The following is a 16197-nucleotide window of genomic DNA, read 5'->3' as shown; positions in this document are numbered from 1 at the left end:
AGCCATTTCTACCACAAAAAGAAGAAGAAGAAAAAAAACACCCATAAAGCACAAACATTATTCCATTTGTTCTTTTACTTGCTGCTGGAATTCATGCCCTTTGTGCTGTCCTAAGTAGCTCTGTGTAGAAATTAGTCTCACTGTGGTGCTGAGTCCATCACAACAATGACCCATTCAAGGAATACTGAGAAACTAACCCAGATAATTGTTTATAGTGGCCTTAATTAATGCACTAATGACTGCATTTCATGCCTCCTAATGAAAATAAAGTATATTTTCAAGCATATAAAGTTTGTGGCCAATAGGGCGGATAATTGTCATAATGTCTTCTTATTGATATTTATGTAAATAAGCGAGTTTCTTTAATCCAACAATTTGAATCTGGTGAAAATGTTCATTACAATGCACACACGGTGAATCAATGCAGCATTAAATTTTAGCACCACAGACAGCGCACTTTAAGCTGAGGACGTATTGGCCAATTTGCATCTAAAACGACTCTGTCAAACATGTTTTGGTAATGCGTTTATGAATGTTATTCAAGCATTAGTGTTGTGGATAAAGAGTGATATTAAGGTGGGTTATTTTCCCTTATAAACACACGCTTCAGTTAAATAGTCTGGACTGGGAGAATGTTAAGTCCTTTAAAGTGGGCTGAAGTTACAGACTTTAGTGCTGACAAACTGGATAATATCCCTACTTGGCACACAAATAACAAAGTCAGATGAAGACTTTGGACCATAATAGTCCCGTTGGATCTCTTCTGGGCTTTTGGGCTTTTTTGTAGGGAAGCCAGTAACACAGCAGGTGATCCGTTTCTCTCCTTCAGAAATGATTCTAAAAGGTTTTGGGGAAACAGGTGGCATTAATTAAGAGAAGAGTGAAAAATGTTGACGTTCCCATCCATTCAGCGACTTTTATGTCAGACAGCACAATTTAATGGTGATGTCGATGTACACAAAATGAATCCTTTAACTATGATTTTCATCTCCCTGACAAATTGGGTTTCTTTTGCCTAACATGTGTCCCAGTGAAGCTGTTTTTCATTTTTCACCCTTGCGGCTCCCATCATCCACCTTTCTCCTTCCTAAAACTCCTAGTACTGAATTACTGCAAGTGTCCTTTTCTGTCTCATCTCATCTCAAGGCTTTATCACAAATATGCAATGTTAAAAAGCAGTGCGTTTGATTTAGTATTGCAGTTAATCAATTAATATACTTTCACGTTACATTAATACCAACTTCACTTATTTCACAGCTATCTATCTAGTTACTTAAAAAATCTTACATTAATAATTAGCTAAATTTACCCTTTTTAAGCAGGAATTGGCATTAATTATAGCTCATTACTTTATATAGTGCAGTATTGGTGCTTTCAATTGAAGATCAGTGTATTCACATATGTGTGCCAACCAAAGACATTTTACATATACAATTTACAAGGTTATAGTTTACTTGTACTTCTTTTCATTCTTTGAAAAAAATTAATTCTACTGCACATAATTTGCGAATGAGTGGTTGGTGAATATTCAAGGTTTTCCTAAACCTACGATGAACTCATCACATAGTTATATGTTAGCATAACTTGTAAATCACTAAAAACCAGCAATCAGTGACTGGAACTTAAGATAATTATAGATGAATAATAATATAATCAGAGGCATAAGTTGCTTTTATAAATTATTGAGGTCCAGATTTTTTTTTCTCTTTATGCACCATAATAAAAATGCTCCAATGAACAGTAGAAAAAGCTACACTTTAGAAGAGGCTGGGTCCTGGAGTTGCAAAACAACCAAAACTTAAACTCAAAATCAAAACCAGAGACAAAGAAATATAGAAGATGACTGTTGTGTTTATAAAACAATGAAAAAAAGTAATAAAAGAGTTATTTCATTGCTTGAAATGAAAATGGCACGATGGAAAAAGTTCCTTACTTCCCTGTGGGGTTTGTATAATTTGTAGAATTCCCAAAGAGTCTTTCACATTAAAAGTCACGTTGAAAATCAGACATTGATTCACGGCATTTTTTACTGTCTTTGTTTAAAAAAGCATACTGAAGTTCAGACCTTGATGACATCGTAGGTGGTTACAACCATGAATATAATTATATGTACATGACTCTAAATAATACTTTTATAGAGTGAAATATAACGTTATAATAGAACTCTTAGATTATCCAAACATCTCAGTCACCACTGAATACATGTATTTTTACATTTTATTTCTTTTATATGACATAATAGTGAATTTTTTTGCATGCATTCACCAGTGGTGGAAAATAAGTTATTAGAAGTGCTATAAATACACACACAGGTATATTTTGCACCAGGAATCGCTGTGCAAAAATTAAGGATAGGGATGAAATCAGCTTTATGATTATGGACTGAGATGATTGAGCTTAAACTAATGTGCTTCTTTGAATAGTGGCAGTATTATTTTTTTGACAGTGACTGACTGAATGTGAGAAAGCTGAACCATACTGCACACATGAACTATAATCAGGTCATCACGTGTGATTTAATAAAGTAACATTTTATACAATATTTTGCTCATTATACTAAATCAAAAACAATGAAACAAAGTATCAAATACTACTCATATAGTAGTCACCATTTGTTCTAACTTGAGATGATAAAATGATAAACTACTGGCTACACAGTGATGCCACAATAATAATAATAAAAACAATAAATTTAAAATATAAGATGTTTATGTATCATCAGTGGCATCAGTGCAGTCACACGGATAAAGTAATGAAATACTTCTTGCACAGCTGCATTTTTAAAAATACACGGCATTATGTAAATTAATGTGTTTGTATATATTTTCCAAAAAGCCACATATAGTAACAACACATGTATAATGTCAAGTAACTGCTAAAACATTCAAACACAGGCATCCATGAATCTGTGTGCAAGAGAAATGAGAAGTGCGTGGGGAGATGATTTTTCATTTGGTGTTTCGCTTCAGCTCTGCCCCCTTCTACAGAGGATCCAATCAATCTGCCAGCTATTAAGTTTGTTAATTGATAATGCATACTAATTAGGCTGTGCGCAGTTACTTTGGAGACTCTGAGGAGGTAATTGTAGGCACGAGTCCAAATGGAGTTTAAAACAGCCTGTGCCAGGTAAAAATTCATTAGGCGGATAGATTGGAGAGGACGAGGAGTGGGAGGAGGCGTGGAGCAGAACAGGTGGAGGTGGGGGAGGGAGGAGGATGGGGGTCAATGCTAATGCCAGTCTATGGAGAAATTTCCCGCCGTGATCCAATCATTGTTTCTTTGCTGCGCGGTTCAACACTTATGGAAAGAATTTGTTGTTGTTCTATAAACTTCTCCATTCAGCTGGGAGGTCAAGAAAGAAACGCTGAACTGACTTTTCTATTCTGCGTAAGTGAAACTTGTTTGATCGTTTCAAACACTGCAAAATATGTCATTCTTTGGAACTCACATTTAGGGCCGCGGTTCTCTAACTCGCTTCTCTCCAGCACCGCCTCCTTCGCTTTGTTGCCCTGAGGCTTGTGTGATTGACATCCATTTAACATAATGAGACCTATCTTTGGGATCCATGCGTGACAGCTGTGAATCAGCTGCTAATTGAGACGGTTGTGGTGTGTTTACTGTCCCCTTTTGGTGTCAGCCCGATGACCCTTTGAACTGTCTGTCAGTCTCCTCGACAAATGAATGTGTCCCTCACCGTGAGAGGCATGTCTGGGGATCATGTCAAAAGCATGTTTTACAGCTCGGCTCAGTGTCTTTGTCACTGAGACAGAGTGACAGAGATATACTGTGCAGGAGTGGAAATAGATTTGGCTTAGAAGCATCTCCACATCCCTTTAGGACTCAGAGATTGCAAATGGGAATTGTATTATAGTGGACAAGAGTGCATGGATTGTTGTACTATAACTCACTTGAATCCAAATCAGCGGTATAAATGGCCTACTCCAGAGGGAACTTCTGCAGTAGACAGGGCCTACATGGAAAGATGAGCAACTGTAAGCAGACCTGAACAAGTCTGAGCAGAACAGTTAACTAGATCAAAATAATAAGTAGAGAAGAGTAGCTCAAAGAAATGCATAAAATATTAAAGGAGATAATCTTTAAAAAGTGAGTAAAATGTTAGAAAGAGTTTTGTAAAAGTCTAATAGCTGAAATTATTAGCTAGGGGTACAGATAAATAAATAGACTACACACATATGCTTTTCTACTCTGAGCACTCAAAACACTTTCCTACTTCCTCTTTAACACAGTCATTTTATTTTTGTTTTTTAAACAAATTCAACATTCACAAACACATTTAAATAGATGATGCTATGATGATGATGCTACTTGCAGCTAGCTTGCACAGGGATACTTCAAAAATAAAGAATAGAGGAGCCAGGAATTGAACCATTAAACTTCTAGTTAGTAGACCGCTATCTCCTACGGCAAAATTAGGAATTAATGTTTAAATACAGTAGTTACCTAAAACTTAAATAAAATGTTATCAATTAGCTAACTAAAGTTATAGCTAGAAGTTGAATTCTTTAGCAATATCATTTTAGATAAGCAAAGAGAAAAATAGTAGCTAGCTAAAATTATGAATAACATGTAGCTTATATAGTAGCTGTTCGGTTCTTTAGCAATATCATTAGGCCTATGAATAAATTAAATATAGTAGCCAGCTGACTAAAATTGTGAACAAAATATAAATTACCTAGCTAAATTCACGGCTAGCATGTCAGTTATTTAGAAAGAATATCATGGATTAATAGTTCAAATTGCAGGATAAAAATACTGACTCAGTTATCTAAAAGTGCTAATGAAATATTAGTTGAACATAGGAAACAGGTGAAATTGGTCGCTAAAAACTACAAGTAAAGATATGAATAAAATAGTAGCTAAAACCAACACCGTAAAGTATGTATGGACTGTTAATACTAATAAATCTAGCAATTACTGAAAAAGGGTTGACTAAAGGTTATCCAGACCCAGTTTAAAATGACTCCAGCTGAACTCATTTGAACATGAAAGATGTTGAGGGAGCAGACATTCCTGAGTCCATCTCACAGGGCTGAGTGAGTAGATAAAAACAATGGGGACCATCGGCCTAACTGAAGAGAAAATAATCCAAGTACACACAAAAGCAGGCATCTTGAGTACAGTGTTGATGGGACTTTTTCTGTCAGACAGTCACCTTTGTTTTTGTCTGTTTCCCTGCTTTTGTAGCTGACAAAGTGAATTAGCTATTCTGCTGCTGTAATATGAAAAAGCAGGACAATTTATGGCATCCCAAACTCGATGAAGAGAGACCGTAAACTCTACAAATTGCTTTGATGTTCTGCTGTTGTCACATTATTTATCCAGCAATATCCTCCATTTTAAATATCGACGGCCGCCTTTTGTTGCGTTAATAATAATTCATAGTGAGAGATTTCACTTGCAGTGTGAGCCTATCCTTCACTCCTTTCCCCCCAGTGGTCACTTGTTAAATAATCTCTCTCTTTCTCTCTCTCTCAGTTTCTGTTTCTCAGTTTTGTTTGTTTCACGCTCGCCTCACGGGACACCCAGAGACAGACAGCCTTGCCAGATTCATTTTCTGATCAAAGCTGTTTGATTTGGTCAATTTTGCCACATTGGAGACGTTCTCTATTACTGAGATAAATAGCCTCGGGCTAACTGTCAACGAAAACTTGTAAGCTAATAAATTATTCCAATTTCTTCCAGCTGGATTTCTCTTGGGAGTCAGCCTCTAGGAAATACACTTTTTGATTAGTAAATTTCTGCCCGAGTGTGTGTGTGTGTGTCTGTTTGGGCGTGCAAGCATGCGCATGTGTGTATGTCCGGACATTCGGATGTGTCGTTTTTGATTAGCGGGCAGGCTTCTGGAGTGGAAGGCGGCAGAGGGGGCTGTCAGGAGAAGGAGGCCTCTAATGCATTATGCATTGACAAGGCTTTGGATCCTGCCACCTTCGCTGGCACGCCTGGGAGAGGAGGCTGAGTCTGGCTCACCTAAGGGGCTGCTGCTGCTATATGCTCTCCTCCTCCCTTCTTCTCAGTCCTCACTTGTACTCGTGGGAGAGGAAACTTTGACAGAAGCCAGCCCCCGCCGTCTTCAGCACTTCTCCCCTTGGACAACCCCCAGGTGTGTGCTCTCTCTCACTCTCTCACTCTGTTTCAGACTGACACACACACAAACATGCACATTCAAGACAAACACACACAGCTAGACTTTCTTTTCTCGCTCTTGGCCTGGAAATGGGCCGATGGGCAGAGAAAGTGTGTCATCAGCAGAAACGGACAGAGTGAGAGGACATGACTGATAGGCTGGAGGAGAAAATTGATCGGCTCCACGTCTCCGAGCCAGGCGGTCTGTCCTCTTTCCATCGCTCCATCCCTCCACCCCCTCCCATCCTCCTTCTCCTCCACCTCCCTTGGCCTGTCTCCTCACTCAGCTAGCCCTGGTGACTCAATAAGGCTCAGCATGCTCCACATCTCTAGCCCTGCTCGGCTGGGTTTGGGCCGGAGCAGATAAATAGGTGTGCATGTGCGTACGAGCACCAAAGCCACACACACCATTCATCAACCTACCAAAACTGTCCCTAGATGATTACCTCTTCCAAGCTCCCCAAAACCAGGGGGAGGGAGATAGAAGGGGGGAGATGGTAAATGAAACTTTTGAGGGGTCAGTGGTTTTGTACTTTGGCTATTCATCTTCTCTCTCACCTCGCAGGGCTGCAGAACGGCAGGAGTGCTGCTGGGTAATTACCTCTCAGCGTGCCGCACTGCTTCATTATGTCCTGCAACTCCAATCCACTGAAACATTTGTAATTTAGTCTGGGAAGCTTCGCGCAGGCCATGCTGAGAGCAAGATGGTTGTGTGTAGATGCCTGCAAATGTGTGTGTGTGTGTGCGAGAGCAGCCGTGTATGGTGTCTGTGTGCCTCTGAGGGTAATATGTGCATGCATATTATTGGTTGGGATCACTTCTATCTCTAGCTAGCCCATTTAGGAAATGATTTGAAATTTAATTCATCAGCGGCAAAGATTGCCCATTATTTTCGATGAGTATTGTTTTTCAAATCTGCGATTGAATTTGCATCCACCAATCCTGCTAGAGTGCCGTATACATGATGCTTATGGAAGAACAACTTCATCTTAATATTGTATTATTTTGACACGCTCTGCAACTAGTACTTGAGGTAATTGACCAAAACAACCATTCTTCATGCTTGACTTCAGGAGAGACTCTGGAAATCAAGCTGGACTACAACAGCTATGTCTCCAAGTTCCACATCTTACCTGTCATGACCTCTAAACCAGGAATGAACCCCTACCATACACACAGACCAGTCATAACATACCTCCAGCCCCCACAGAGCTGTCGTCCATGCTGAGGCCCGGCGTCTCAGATGTGGACTCAGATGAGAGGACTGATGGATGAACAGGCCTTTGTTTTGACAGAACCGACGGGACTGAGGTTACAGTCCCTGGCACAAGTTGTGTTTTCTGATCTTCTCTCTGAGAGAAAACACAGCGCTGTCACTCAAATGTATATGATACATGTTTTACCTCTTACTTATCTCAAAGACTGCTCAAACCTTGTGTACCAGGTGCAGGGGAAATATGCTTAAGAATAAGACTCTTAAAGCTCACTGAGCACTCAGTACTTAGAAATACGTAGATAATTTCATTATTTTATCATGTTCTTTGTGTATCATTACTTTGAATTTGTCAGCAACTAAAGCAATGTACTACTGCTCAAAGAATTTAAAAAAGTGTCCAGAACTCTGGGGTCCACTTTGATACAAATTGTGAGTATTTCAGGTAGCACTTAACTCAATAAACTAATGTGTTTTAATAAGAATGTTGATGTATGTGTGTTGATCTATAATTTTAAATGACAGTAATGAAAACACATTAGCCACTCGGTACTTCATGATTTCCCTTCACAATTTGTATGATATTGCCCTAACTCCCTGATAGATGCCATCCATCCATCCATCCATCCATCAGTAGCCTTGGTCTGCTCTGGGGGCTTCTGCCAGTACGACATGGGAAAACCTCTCCGTAGAAGGCATTCTCCCTTGGGAAAAAACTCATTTTTATTGTTTGTAACCGCAATCTTATTCTTTCAGTCATTACAGACAAACAGCGATTCACATGACCTCAAAGAAAAACAAAATCCAAATGATCCTGCCTGGGACCAAGGTTCCCAGGAACCTGCCCTGGAGCCTGGCCTGGGGTGGGAGATTGAGGGTGATTGGCTGGTTGTCAGGTCTTCGTTCTTGGGGCCCAGCCAGGCGCAGCCCAAAGAGGTAACATGGGCCTGCCTTTCTGCAGGAGGCCCCGGCAGTCCGAGCCCCAGCTTCTGAGGCTGTCTGTAGAGACAGTGGAAGATACAAGTCTTGTATCTGCCATTTTTTATTAATTTGACTTACTTTAACTATCTTAAATTTGTTGGAAACTGTTTTCATCAGCAGTATAATGCACATTTATTGGTTTATTTAACTTTATACTGTATATAAAATAATCATAATCTTTGGATCGGAAACATAAAACCAGTGCAGAAGTACCTTATACCTGCATTTTTTCTAATTTCCAGTAAGGCGTGACCCCTATGGTCGGCAAAGAGAACCCTAATTCTGTAGAAGTCTTGAAGAATGTCATATTTTTACTCCATCTCTAACCTTTAAAACTTTACTAATGAGTTTATGGCCTCTAGCAGTTTCAAGTCTTCTTTAATGAAACACAGTGTTCATTGTGTATATTTATGCCCATTTAAAGTAAAATAGACAAGAAAGCAAGGAGGTGGCCACCTCGAAATGCCCCCCATCCCACACACACACACAATCACACACACCCTCCCTCTAACTAAGCAACTCCCAGACAAGTCCCTATTAGAGACCGTTGGCCTCTAATCTGCTAATCAGAAAACTCATTTTTCCCTTATCCATGAAGTCCCAGCAGGCCACAAGCGCACACACATTATGCTTCTTCACTTGGATGTTTACACACACACACACACACACACACACACACACACACACACACACACACACACACACACACACACACACTCGGTGTTGTTCCTGTTAGAGGTGTGGCCTTACAGTAGGAAGAAGACCCCACTTCAATTCCTCCTCCTCTCACCCTCAGTGGAGAGGAGAGAGTGTAGGGAGGGCAGGAGCAGCCAGCTGGGTTGTAGGAGTAATAAAGAAGGAGAATCAATAGGGCATGCAATGGAGCCAAGGTGCTGCCATTCATCACGCCGCCTCCCTGACTCCCATCATTCATCATGCTCAATGAGGCAGCAAATAGGAAAATGACTATTTGTATCAAACACATCTGCACTCATCCACCAAGGTATTTTATTCCCATTAACTCTCAGAGTAAAATACGCACAGGGTTGTTGTTTTTCCCCCCCTCCTTGTGTGTGTTTGAGTGCGTGCCGTCTCTGTGTTGCATGTGTCTCTCTGTTTGTAAAGAACGGTCGTGAAAAAATTCTCAGGAAAAGAACATATTTGTGGTGGCGTTAGCTTCCGTCCCTTTTTTGTCTCATTTCTTCTCTCTCTTTTTTTTTTGAGGGGGGGGGGACTTTTTATGATTTCACCACACCCACATCCCCACCCACCTCAACCCCTCCCAGGTCTCACATCCGCCTCCCCATCATCCTTTATGAGCTGTCACTGGTGGATTCTTGTGGATGTCTTTATTCTTGAACGGGAAATAGAGGAAACACACACACACACACACACCCCAGCATGTCGATCCTATTTGCCTTTTGGGTTTACACTCCCATAATAAATCTCTGCGGCTGACTCTAAGTGCTGGTTGTATTATTCCAGAGCGGCTTATTCACGCCTTCGCTCTATAAATTACCCGTGCCAGGTAAGATGGTGGTGCAGCTCAGCAGCTAAAGGCTGGATGGGATGCAAATGTCGAGGACTATCATCATTATAGTGTAATACCCCATGAAATGGTGGGATCATTACAGTCTATGGCAGGATCATTATCGTCTATGAGCTTTATGAGGTTCTGGAGGTGGGGGTGGCAGAGAAGCACGATACGATGAAAACAGGCTGGTGTGCACGTACGCTCGCATAAACTTGTGCCTCCTGTTCGAGCTTTTGTGATCCAGCCCCTCAACCTTTACATTAAACCAGTGCTGTTTGTTTTGAGGCTGCTCCCCTGGTGGCGACCCCATCACATCATTATGGGCCCACAATTTTAATTGGATCTGTCAAATTCTAATTAATGTGGATGATCCTCAAAACACACAACATAAACAACCAGATTCTCATTAAGATCAAAATAATGCAATATGAGCTTCGAGGGACTCTTTTTTTAATTTAATATTAATAGAGTGGCCAAACAGTAGGTAGGCAGTCAACAACTGATCAGCTGAACATATATACTATCTGTATTTCACAAGGCCTGTAGGTAACATTTTAGCATTTCTAAATAAAGTTTTAATAAATATCCTCTAAATCTTTAAGTCATATACAGCAAAAGTCCTTTAACTGTTCTGGAGATACAGAGCAGTGTAAAATATGCCTTGATTAGAGATTATAGTGCTGACAAATACTGAAAGACAGCATATCTGTTTACAATTACATTATGCTTTTTTATGTAATTCTAGACTTAAAGAAGTTAACTTGTTGTTTATTTTTTTATGATACCGTATAATTAAAAATACTATGAATTTAAAAGGAGGAATAACTGATAAAAGTTAAAGCTACAAATAACAGCTAAAACAACAACAACAAAGCCCCCCAAGAAGTTAGTAAAAAAGTTTTTTGTAATCATGTTGTTTTTTTAAATGATTTTGATCCTGATCTTTTTCTTTTTATATTTTTACTTGCCTTCATACTTAGAGCAGAATGAAACCAAGTTCAGATGAGGTGAGGCCGGTGGTAAAGTAGCTCTTCACTTCTTAAATAAACTGCATCCTTGTTTTGGTTCTTAGAGGGTGACTGCAGGACTCAGAGAGACACTGATGTTCAATCATATATAGAACATAACCTGAACATGCTTTTGAGATCAATCGTGGGCCATTTAAAACATACAGACAGCAGTTTTTACACTGAGTAATGATTTGAAAGAAAATTTTAACTGTTAGTCAGCTCTGACATAAATCTTTAAACCAAGTATGTTGTGTTCTTGAGTAAGTGTTCCAATTAAAGCAGCGAGATATTAAGGCTGCAATAGTGACTGCGAACACGCCCAGCCTTTGACATACTGTAAGTGTTGCTAAACATTTGCAGAGCACTAATGCACACAGCAGTTTCTGATTAGTGTTAAGAGCTGACCTTATCACAGTTCTCACCCAGACTCATTTTGCTGCTGTGCAGCTAGATGTCCCAGTGACATCGTGGAAAGTCAAGGGGAAATCTAAACTAAGAAGATGTAAATTAAAAAATATATACTTACTTTTTAAAAACAGATTAGTGTAAATAATGCAGCTACATCTGCTCTGGTGGACAATGTTGAAGTTGTAACAAGTTATCAGAGGAAAATATGATGTTTGCAATGTTTGCTTTAACAAAATCGCCACTGCCCACCTCAATCAGGGACATTGTAGTTGAGGGAATGGTGACTGACTGCCCGGGGCCTCCAGTGGAGGGGCCCCTACAAGCATGGAATGAAAATTTGTTTTTGTTTGCAAAAAAAAAAACTGTGAGCATCATAAGTTGCAAAGTTGCATGAATAAATTGGACAAAGCTGGAATATCACAAAAAAAGAAAAAAGCACACATAAAAAGAAATGGGAGGCAGAGAAAGCAAACTGAAAGAAGTCAGCTATAACACTATAACTGTTAAATGATGCAGCACAACTGAAACACATGGTTCTTGCACACATGGGTCTGAACTCATATAGTGGCAACTAAAATTATTGAAAGATTTGTACCGTTTTAACTGAAAGTTGTGCAACACCAACATTGAGCAGCATTAAGCTTTATTGTGTGCTGGACCAGCAGTTCTCAGCTGGTGTGTTATAAGGCAAGCAAAGCATTCTGCAGAGGCATTTTAAAATACCACAATGACACGGCTTCTTAATTTAAAAAATAAATACGTTTGCAGTTAGTCACTTGAATGCTGATTTGATTTGTTTAGTGCACAAACGTACCCGAGTACACGCTCGTGAACATTTTGATGTATTACTAAATCACCCAGAATATCCACAAGTCTAATTTAGTGCAATATATAGCAAATGTAACCACTGACAGAAAATACAATTTATGTTTCAAATCACTACTCAACAATTTAATCTAATGCATTTTAAAATACTGCTATTGGGTCTATTTAAACAAGAGTTTTAGTGTTACACTTTCATAAACACAACTATGATTGGGCATTTATTTAAACTTTAAGATAATTGCTTTGTTTCTAATTGTTATGGTGTACCTTGACCTCTGACCTCTGATGGGCATAAAAAAAAAACTCCTGTATTTTTCCTTCTGTGTAGCACAGTGAACAAGAAAATGTGATAGAGGATGATGAAAGTGCATTTTTAAATTATTTCTATCTATCTATCTATACACCTTTTGAACTGTTATTTGAAGCTGATTCTTTTTGTCTGTTTCTCAAAATAAAACATGTTTCTAGTCTTGCTTAATTGCATTTTTCATGCTGTATAGTATTTTCTCAGTGTGAAGGTTATAGACAGAGACAGAGACCGCCTATGTTTTTAGGGGCTAGAGTTCTATGCTATGCCACTGTGCATAACTCAGCAACCTAATGTTACTGACTTAGAAATCCAATTACTGAAATATGATGCTGTTAAATTACAACATTATGGGAATACATACGTTTTAAATGGTAATGTAAATGACGTTACTGCAGGTAAATGTTATTGTGGTCTTTCTACTGAAACTGATTACAGATAATAGCCTGCTGAATGGTAGGTTATGTTTAAAGATGGCAATTATCGTTGTGCCAAAAGGGTGCAAATGGAGCTATAGGCATGTCTTAAACAATATTAATAAAAGTGTTTAGTGCTCAACAGTGTGATCAAACTTTCTGACCTTTTCTGCCAATGACCTGGAGTCTAGTGGTCTACCCGCATATACATAGTTGAATTTTGTCAAATTCTTTAGGGACAGTTTTTATTTGTACAATATGAAAAAACACCTTTTGTGTTTTAGCATAGACTTTAAGTAATAATAATAACAATAATGATAATAGGGTTTACAGAAAGATGGATTTATCATTGACATGACATGATAACTACTTGCATTTCTAACAGTAGAACTGTGCTGCTCCAAAAGTATATTTAACTTCAGCGAATGTAACAAATAAATGTGCTCAATATATAAAATTTAAAAACAAAAACAAAAACGTGATATTTAAAGGTGTAAAATTAAATGATTTTATGTTTAATGGAAAATCTAAATTTGTGTTTGTGTCTGCCATTATTCCAGCTGTGAACATTATCATTATTGCATATTACACATAGATAAAAAACAAACTAACCCTAACTTTCTCAGATGCTTTCTTGCTTAAATGGCATCTAAGCATCTTCCAGTATGATCAAACAGCTCTTTTTGTTCCTATGACTAACTCTGGCTATTTTAAACTCTCAGTTATCTTAGACTGCAGACATAAAGTTCTGTAAAAACCTTTCTGCTCCCTCTTTCTCTTTTAAATCACCTCCATTTGGCCTGCTCCCTGTGCCCTACTTTCCCCCGGCTCCTCGGGGAGCAGCTAGCAAAGTCACAGACTGCAGGAACAGACCTTTCAAATTCATAAAATTCATAGGATTTTTCACAAATGAATGAACACAATTTTCTACCAATTTCCTCATTATGCAAATATGCAAAATATCGCATTTAGGCCAATTAAGGCTCCACACAGTTCCAAATTTAACCGTTTAAGCCGTAATTGCAGAAACTATCAAATAATTACCGCCGCTAATTGTGAATATTTGTGACAGATACAACAAATTCTCACACAAATTACATTTTATTCAAGAAGCCACTGAATGCCACTGCAATTTCTTTCTTTTTTTGTGTAAAGTCTAATTTAACGTACATAATAAAGCAGATTGAGTGCTTGTTATCGTATCTGAACAATTCATAAGGCTGTAATGCGGAATGATGAAGTAAATTGGTTAGAGATCGGCGCAGTATTTTACTGATCTTCTTCACTGGCCTTTTCATTTATGGGAAGAATGTCTCCCATGATTACTGTAGGTGTCACAAAATCCTTCAGTCTGTGATAGAAGCTAGTAAGTGGGATAGTCTCTCGTCGCCAAGCCTCACCCCTCCTTTCAGAACTGCTGCTCTCTATATTTTTTTGATGAAACAAGCCTGTTAATACCAATATAATAAAGCCTTTTGTGACAAAGTCTGTCTTTCTTTTTTTTTCTTCTTTCTTTTTTCTCCCTTTTCTATAATAAACTGCAGGGAGCACTGAGCTCTGCATTCAGGGAAGGTCATCTTTGGACGTGGACATTTATCCTACCCCCAGTAGTAGACACAGGCATTTATAACTGTCTTGCTGGTGACCCGTTAGTGGATTATGGATGTCCCCCTCGGGCAGTGATTTGTTTAATCCGTGGAAATGGTCCTGGTGCTATGTAAACAAGCCAAGTGCGGAATGAAGGTGGCCACCCAAGCGTAGCAGGGAGGCCCTATTTGTCAGGAACCCTTCAAAAATATGGGGATGGTGCTGGAGATGTGATGTCTTCATTTTATACAGAGGGCAAAAAAGACTCAAAGGCTATTTCAGTGAATTTAATAGGTTCTGTTCTGTTCTTAGCCACTGAGTGGAATGAAAGTATTTTAGAGTTAATTATCTGGTTAGAATATATTTTTAGATTACACTGAAGTTAATTAGTTAACATTTGCAAAGTCGAATTATTTTTTTGTGTGTTTTCTAACCTTGATCAAAATTACTTCATTTATCTCACTGACCTTTTTTTTTATTTTTATTTTTTATTATTTCTTGTAGTTTTATAGGTTTTCTTATGCCAGTACTGTTATTTAAAGATATATTTCAGGATTTTAGTATCTGTCTTTCTTGCTGAAAATACAACAACCAGTAAGTTGCCAGGTGGCTAGCATAAAGGTTGCTAGCAGAGAAAAACAGGCAGTCTCAGCAGAAACCATTAAAACTGATGTATTTAATCTGTAATTGTATCTGTCAGTGCCTATTCACCTTAGCTGGTTTGCATATCTATTCACACTGATGAAGGCTGTGACGGTAATGACGGTAATACTGAGATGAGATCTTGAGGATAGCTTACACTTTTCTGTCAGTAAGCGCTGCTGTTTTTGTCCGTGTTAGCTGCTGTTAGCTAGCGTTCATATCCACTTTAAAAAAAATGTATGGAACATTGTTAGACTCAGTCATTAAACTCTCATACAATGTGTGAATCTAATCAAAATGTTTAACAGAAGGAAAGTGTGATTTGTAGGGCATTCGAGCCTAACATTAGCTAGCATATTAGCTTATATATGAGCTTATAACAGCTGTTGTGAAGGAGGAAGAGGATGAGGTTAAAATGAGGGAGGATAGAGGAAAAACACATGATGACAAAAAAGTTGATGAAAATATACATGTACAAATGTTAAATGATCATATATAAAATACTGTTTGTGTTCTTTAACTAGCTTTAACTAGCTAAGTACATAAAATTTCCATCTCTGCCACTGTGTTTAAGATGGCAGGGCAACGTGGTGGCTCCCACAAACCGGCTCCTGCTCGTATTTATTTTTTCGTGGATTAATTATAACGTCATAAGACCAGACCAATTAATGTATATTTGTGAATACAATGTTCTTGTTTCCTATTAAATAACCTGAAAAAATTACTTGATGTACCTTTAAGTCTATTTTACAAATTATGATCTTCCTGAGTTCCAAAAAGGACTATTATTCAAAGCATGCTCAAGCAATTTCACAATCAGATCAGTTAGATCACTCGTCACACCTGACTTTTAAAATACAAAGTCATCGTGTTAGCTAAGACCATGTTTTATCATTTATCACCTAAACAATACATGATATTAGTAGTCTTGCATTCAGTTTCATTTTACATGTTTGGATCCAATTTACATGTGAGGATCATAAAGGTACAAGCAAGCAGATGAATACCACATCTGATCCTGCTTCATAACCCCTCAGTCACCCTCTTATACACACACACACACACACACACACACACACACACACACACACACACACACACACACACACACACACACACACACACACACA

Source organism: Pundamilia nyererei, unplaced genomic scaffold (assembly GCF_000239375.1).
Source record: "Pundamilia nyererei isolate P.nyererei 1_Seehausen unplaced genomic scaffold, PunNye1.0 scaffold00002, whole genome shotgun sequence".
Taxonomy (NCBI): domain Eukaryota; kingdom Metazoa; phylum Chordata; class Actinopteri; order Cichliformes; family Cichlidae; genus Pundamilia; species Pundamilia nyererei.
This window is presented reverse-complemented; position numbering follows the sequence as displayed.